The following is an 8,279-nucleotide window of genomic DNA, read 5'->3' as shown; positions in this document are numbered from 1 at the left end:
TTTATTTTATTTTATTTTATTTTATTTTATTTTATTTTATTTTATTTCAATTGATTTCATTTCCACATGGTTTCGGTTCAATCTGTTCCTCGTTTCGTTGCCATCCATTTCGTTTAATTTCCAGTTCGTTTAATTTCACTTCGTTACATTTTATTCTGTTTCGTTTAATTCCATGCCATTTCATTTCTTCTCGTTTCATTTTATTTACATATGTAATTTTATTTCATTTTATCCTCATTTCGTTTTAGTTCGCTTGAATTCATATCAGTTCGTTTTCTTTTTTCAATACATTCAATATTTTTTTTTTTTAGTTTATTTTATTTTCCATTTCTTACCCACACCCAAAAATCAAAAACTATTTCCTGTTCATCTTATACCATTTTCTGTACATCGCATTAATATCTTGTAGTTTTCATTACATTTATGCGCAAATTTGGCACTGGGCCAATGCAGCAACTTTTTCGCCAATTATAGATATATAAATAATCGGAAAGCTTCGCCGTGGAAAGCAAAAGTTTCGCCGTTCATACGTTCATACTTTCCTTACTCGTACTCGTATGTGTGCAAAATGAAACGTGTGCATACGCGAACGGTCGTGAAAATTCGGCTTCCTTTTATATACATTTTTATTTTAGTTAATTATACTCCTAAATTCTACAAATATTAAAGGAGAAAAAAAAACGATAAAAAAATTTAAAACAAAATTGTGCAATGTCAATAATATTTTAATAAAGTTCTACCAAAATACTTGTAGTTACTAAGTAGTTCAAAATGGAAAATTGTTGAACTTCGAGTTGCCTCAATGTCACTGCAACACTAATAATAACAACAAATGTGGTACAGCAAGAAATAATAGAAAATTTTAGTGTTCGAAACGTGTCATCAATCAATACATAATGCGAAAACTTTGAATGAATTATTTTTAGTGTGTTGCCAGTTCAACGAGCATGCATTAGTTGGCAAATGTGAAATACTAAAATAAAAGTGTTATTTAATGCCTTTAATCAAATAATCGATTTTCTAAAAGCCCTATCAAATGATGACCCCCCACAACAGCAAAGTAATTCAGAAATAAAAACTCGAATAAAACCTTGCTTGTTTGTATACATACATATATTACAACGCTTTTATTTTTTATGCTTGATTGGCGAAGTAAAATTCCATAGCGTACATACATACGTACCAGAGAATACATGTGTTTGATACACATAATATGTATGTAGTATAATAAGGCAACAATCGGACAATTTGTTCTTTCTTTTCTTCTATTTGGCTGTCCTAACTTTGCTTGAGTGTTTTTTTGTTTTTTTTGCTTTGTGCTTTTTTTATGCCAGCAGAGTTTTGTCACATATTTTCTGTAATCCGAGAATGGCCAAACAAAGGAATTTCTCAATACACAAACAAAATAAATTTGCTTGCAACAAGCTCGTTAGAGAGTTGCAAAAAGTCAGCTGTCATGGCACTGGCAAATGAGTAGCAAATACATATGTACATACATAAATATTTATGTATATATGTACATATGTACAGATGTGAATAAGTATGTATTTATGTACCTAATTCTATACAAAGAAACACACAAATGCTTAAGAACTTACATTTGTATGTACATATGCGTGCACTATGTAAATATGTATGTATTCTATTGTGCTTATAAGCTTCATTATAGTGAAAAGAAAAATCGAGTGCACACAAAGTAACAGCATTGTTTGTAAAAATGTGAGCTAATAACGCCTCTCCGTTCGATCAATTAATATTTTACATATGTATATATTTATAATGTCTTTGCTGTCCAGCACAGCCGCTGTGCAACATGGCGTATGCGTAATTTATTTATACACAGTCAATCAATATACAAGTTATGGGCACATTTGATTTACATACATACAGTATCGGTCATATCTATAGCACGCCATTTCAAAGTGATATTGTGTGCCACTTGTGCTTATTTATTTATTTTTAAGAATTTTCAATTAAAATACAGTTCTTTCTCTAACAATTTGCAGAAAACTTCAAAAAAGTGCAACAAATTTTCACCTAAGTTGCAAACTTTTTTCTCGGAAGTGTTAGAATTTTTTTGAGTACACAGTTCTTTAGCCACTGCAGTTTTAGTCTGATAATGTGCAAATTTCAAGTGGCTACGAATTACCTTTAATTTATTATAATTTTTTTTGTCGCATTGGCGTCCATATAATGAATAAACCAAATTTTTTTGTATATGGATGAAAACCGCAACACCTTTGGCGAAAAAAGTTCTAAAAAATTAACGGTAACTTTCAGTCACTTGAAACTTGCACATTATCAGACTAAAATTGATTGGGCTATTTTGAAGTTTTCTACAAATTGTTAAACTTGGGTTTGTATGGGGTTTGTTAGAGAAAGAACTATATTTTAATTGAAAATTCTCAAAAATAAATAAATTAACCATCCTCATCAGCATAAAAAAGCCGCTTTTAGACAGATGATCAATAGAATTGAGCGAATACCACTAACAAAAGAAGCATACAACAAAGAACTGAACGCAATATATGCCATAGCGGCTAATAGGGGATACAAAAGAGATCTGGTAGAAGAAATCCGAAGGGAGCACAAAAACAAAAAGCCAAACAAAGAAGAAAACAATAACAAAAATTGGGCGGTATTAACCTATACTGGAAAGTCAACGTACAAACTTGCAAAGCTGTTCCAGAAACACAACCTTCGCACATCATTCAGAACAAATAACAACGTGGGACGGATACTACGGAACACCACAAATCAAGAAGATCCATTGGATAAACAAGGAGTGTATAAACTAACTTGCAAATGCCAGCATAGTTACATAGGTCAAACAGGACGTAAAATAAAAACAAGATTCCGCGAGCATATAAGAGACTATAACAAAAAGACACAGAAACCGAGCGCAATACCAGAGTCAAATTTTGCTAACCACATGTTTAACAACAAATGTTCACCAACGCAAATAAGAAAGGCAGCGAAACTACTGCATGTACAACATAAAGGCCAACGACTAAACGTCCTAGAAAATATGGAAATATACAAACTAAAAACCTTCGACGGCAAAATAATAAACGAACAAACAAATACCGCATCGGATGTTATATTCGAACCCTTAAAATTGATTTACGAAAAAAAGAAAAATGACAACAAAACAACAGGCATGGACACTCCGAACACACCAAAAAGCACCACCAGGACAAAAATCACTGACTTTTACCTACCTGCAGGCAAAAACCATACAGCGACAACATAATGCATGTTAAGATCGAAACAGCGAAGATGAACCTATTACCTGCTTCAAAAAATGGGCACCATGGCATATCTAGTAATTAATCATCGACGAAAATCACATTACCTAAGATAAATGAACATAAATTAGGGACAAATCTCGAACCAGACAGAACGAAAAATGACACTGAAGATGGCACAACGCCGAAACCGGTTTGTCTGCAAACCAAACTTGACAAGGGATGACGGAAATTCGTTCCAAAATAAATCAAATTAACATAAGTTGCACACAATATCACTTTGAAATGGCGTGCTATAGATATGACCGATACTGTATGTATGTACATTAAAGTGGTCCAAAAATGTATGTAAAAAAATAAGGTCGGATTTTTAATGCCGGAACCCCCTAGGATTGTTCTATATCGAAAAAAATATACCCCTATTTTTTTATTTTGAAAAAAAAATAAAAATAGGGAGTGCTCAAAGTTTTCCATGTATTTTATATGGGGGAAAAACAACTTTTCGTAGAATTACTGTAGAATTCTTGAAAATCAACAGTTTTCGATCGGAAAACTTTTCTTATCTTCAGGAGATTCCCAGTAATAATACGCAATTGTCTCTTTAACCATTTTTTCATAGTAACTATATTTTATAGGTCCTCCAAAACCCCTAGAAAATGCAATGGAAAAATCTTTAATCACAAAAAATGGTTAAATAAACAATTGGATATTAATACTGGAAGTCTCCTGAAGAGAACCACAGTTTTACGATTGAAAAATATTGATTTTTAAGAGTTTTATACCATTTCTACGAAAAATTGTTTTTTCTCCATATAAAATACATGGAAAACTTTGAGCGCTTTGAGCACCCCCTAAATATTTTTTGATTTCAAAATAAAAAAATAGGGGTATATTTTTTCGATATAGAACAATCCTAGGGGTGCCGGCATTAAAATTCCAACTTAATTTTTTTGGACCACTCTAATGTACATACATACTAGGGCTGGGACTATCCGCATATTCGAATATCCAGGTGGATTATTCGCTGACCCGGAGAAAATCCGGATAGTATGGATATCCGGTTAATATTCGTTTGTGCAATTTTACTGTTATCCGGATTTACAAGGAATCGGTTAATATTCGTATTTTCGGATATAAAAAAAAATCAAGAAAATTTGGTCAAGCATTCACTATGAACACGCCCAAAATTTAATTTCAAAAACTTGAAAAATATTCCGAATTTTAGTCAGAGTTATAAGAGATCCGAGTGCCATATTTCATCAAAACAGTGCAGCCGTTTCTGAGTGAAGAGCAGGACGCATACATAGTGGACGTTTTTATTTCCATCGAATTTCAAATCACCCTATACCCGGGAGAAACGTTCTTAGTTAAAAAATAAAACTTTATCATAGATCTACAGGCTAAGGCCTCTGATTTGACCTCTCATTTTTGAAATTCTTTTTCAAATGTATTCTCAAAACAAAATCTTCTTAAATCTCTTTCATCTGATGGTGATACATATTTCTCTTACCTAATATGATTTTTTGAGCATGTGGCAACCCTCCTATAGTTTAGCTAAGTAACAAAGTATTTCACCCATCTTGATACCCATTTTGTAATAATTGATTTATTATTTTAAATATTTTGAATATAATTTTTTAAAAGGTGGCAACTCTTTTCTCAAAAAAGTAAAACCTTATTTCACATCTTCAGTCTAAGGCCTTTAGTGTCGCGTCTCTCTTTGGAAAATCGAACGAACGGTGCGGATTTGATGGCCTTGATTATTAAATAATATGAACTAAACTTTTTAAAAGGTGGCAACTCTTTTCAAAAAACTAACAACAGTTTTTCATTTTTGAAAATCGGGCGAACGGTACAGACCTTTTATCCTGAACAAAAAATCCCGTCGCGTATTATACATATATTCTTGATATCAGTTATTTTTATAAAGGTACATATGTCAACTAAGAAAATTCCCAAATAACAGCTTTGAAGTTTCAACCCTGTGCTTTCGGTGCGCTTTCAAAGTCATGTGTATGATTAGCTGTTATTTTGTCAGAATTGGTGCAAAATTATTAGTCAATTGTGATGAGTTTGTGAAAGGTTGAGTTAATATAAATAAACAAAATTAGATATGGAAAAAAAGGTCAAGGTATTTCTAATAAGAATTAGTTAATGTGCATATCGTGTGTGTGTTTGTTTGTTGTTATTTAATGTGTTTGTAGTGCGTATTTAAAAAAAAAATACTGAACAATATTTTTGTGTTGCGTGGAGTAGAACTAGCAAACTGACGAGTTATGACGCGAACTAATATTAAAAAAAATGCTTAATAATAATTAGATTTTATTTGAGTAGTAACAGTTTTTGCTAATTTTTCCAAAATTTAACATTTTAAGCAAGTACACGTAGAAATCTATGTATCCTCCTTACATAGAATAAAGCAAATTCGGTATTTTTCACCACGTTAATCTTGAAAACTACTGAACGGATTTGTGAACATTTTGTAATAGAGGTATTATCTTTAGGCCTGAGAATTTCTATAGGGTTGCCACCTGTCTAAAAAATAATAAGATCCGCACCCTTCGTTGGATTACAGAAAATGAGGTGTCAAATGAAGGTGCTTGGCCTCTACTAGATGTCCAATAATGTATTATCTTTTTAGTAGGGCTGCCACCATTTTAAAAATTATAATATCTTCACTTCAACTAAAAATGAGGTGCAAAGCGAAAGGATACGGTCGCCGGATGTGCCATAAGGTTTTATTTTTTTAGTGGGGTTGCCACCTTTTTAAAAATTACTACCTTACATATACATATGAATTTTTTGTTAATGACATCAGATTTGCACAGAAATATTTAGTTTAAATATACATATAAGCTATTATTGAGGTTTTTGAAGGAGATAGGTATCAATCGAAATACGTTTGAAAGGCTTTATTCAGAACTATATTTAGTAGGGTTGCCGCATGTTTGAACAAGCAAATTCAACTTGAATTGACTCAAACAAATGACCACGTTTTGATTTTCTTCAAATATTGGTAATGTTTTTCTAGCTAGATTTTTTTTGTTATTTTTATATAAAAATATCGTCTAAGCTTTAACCAAAACCGTGTAAATCACAGTTTCAAACTTTATACAAAATTTAGGAAAATTCAACAAATTTTCATCAAAATTTCAACTTTTTATTCGGAATTTTTGAAAATTTTTGGGTTAAGTTTTTTTTTGGTGACGGATTTTTGCCCTTTTTTCATATAAGTATGAATTTCTTATGAAATAAATCGCGGGAGCCCGTCAGCAACGAAATTTCAAAATATCAACGCAAGTTTTTGTAAATTGCGCTTGTTACATTAAAAAACTCAGAAAAGTATCCTCAAAAAAATCTCAAAATCAACGTGATTTAATAGCCGTTTGAAACTTGCACTTCATTCGACTAAAATTGTATCGGCTATAAATATAAAATTGCATACCTAAAAATTTTCTAAAAATTCAGAATAAAAAGGTGAAATTTTGATCGACAATTTGTTGAATTTTCCTAAATTTTGTATTCAGTTTGAAACTGTGATTTACACGGTTTTGGTTAAAGCTTAGACGATATTAAAAAAAAAAACACAAGTGGTCATTTGTTTTAGTCACTGCATGTTTGAGCACCAATCTATTATTTTTTTTATTATAAAAGTTATAAACCAATTTGACTACATTTTTTTATACAATATCTATAATTAATCTCACAGATACTGAAATTTTTAAGATGTTTTCTTAAAGAAATGAATTTTTGAACTTTGATACAAAAATTGCAAAATAAATTAAAAGTAAATTTAAATTAAATAAAAGTTTTTTACATAGCTTTATTTAGAGTTTGGGGAAAAAATGTTCCAAAGTTCAAAAATTCATATCTTGAAAATGTTAAGAACTTTTAAGGTCAGTGTATTGTACAAAAAAATTAGCCAAAAGTTTTAATTATGTTCTTTTTATTTTTTATGATGTTTTTTTTTTGTAAATTTCGAAATTCTGTATTACTTTTATTTTCCGAAATTTTTTAAACACCTTTAAAAATAGACCAGAACAGTTTTTGAAACTATAAAAGTTTTTGAGATGTTCAAAAATTAAACTTGCAAAATCCTTATCTTTCGAAAAAAAAATTCTTTTGGCAGAACTTGAAAGATTAGAGAAAAGTTCTAACCAAAATTCATCCAAGTCAAAATGGTCGTTTCCAACCGGGGAAACTTTACAATTGCTCTTTTTGGAGAGGGCATGAACCGCGATTGACAAAAATGCAACCCCCGACCACTTTGGCCCCTATGCAGCTTATACTTTTGGCAAATCGTAAATCTGCTCCTTATTGTGCCGTCAGTTTGGTAAATGTACCTAAATTTTCCTCACTGTTCCAATGCAACACTGGGAAACATAAACTTTTTATTTTCGGTTTGCCTTTTAAAATGTTTTTTTTTTCGTGTGTTTTTGTTTTTCTTTCCTCGGTAAAGTCAAAACGAAATTAAACAGACAAGCAAATAAACAAAACAACAGAAAATTTAAAAGTGCAAAAAAATTGCTGTGTTATTAGACAAAGAAAAACGTGAAATTTAATGAAAACAAACTAAGAAGAATTCTTAAAATATCAGCAGCATTTGTATGTTGAAATGCAATTTAAAATTCACTGTGACTAATTTCGTTAGGTTAGAATGATGAGGATAAACAAAAATGTTAAGAAATACATAGCGTGATGACAGTCAGTGTGTAAACATAAGAGATAAAGTAAATTCGGTTGTAAACAAGTCAAAAACTAAACTCATCCGATAAAGAATTTAGCAGAGCGCACAGCTAAGCGGAAACGTGGCTGCGATGAGACAGTCTAAAGCTTTTATTAAGCAGATAGACAGTGGCTGTTGAAGATACGTATAATTTTAGTGAGAACACGTTTCGAACACATTTTTATTGACTTCAGCTCTTAAAGAAAAGAGCACCTCTTTGTTTGCTATTAATGTGTGGGGCGCGATGCATTCAAATATGGAATGATAAGAATCATCGATTCATATCTGAATGAGTGCTGATTTTT

The 8,279-nt window shown here is 31.2% G+C and overlaps 1 protein-coding gene across 2 annotated transcripts in view; it reads left to right on the top strand.

Moving 5' to 3' along the window:
- The window catches only part of LOC118747680 (hippocampus abundant transcript 1 protein), a 142,910-nt gene that overhangs the window by 123,406 nt on the left and 11,225 nt on the right, over nt 1-8,279 (top strand). The window lies entirely within an intron of this gene.

Source organism: Rhagoletis pomonella, unplaced genomic scaffold (assembly GCF_013731165.1).
Source record: "Rhagoletis pomonella isolate Grant_MI unplaced genomic scaffold, Rhpom_1.0 Rhpom_scaffold_00012, whole genome shotgun sequence".
Lineage (NCBI taxonomy): Eukaryota > Metazoa > Arthropoda > Insecta > Diptera > Tephritidae > Rhagoletis > Rhagoletis pomonella.
Note: the sequence above shows the minus strand (reverse complement) of the source record. Positions and strands in the feature narration are given on the sequence as shown.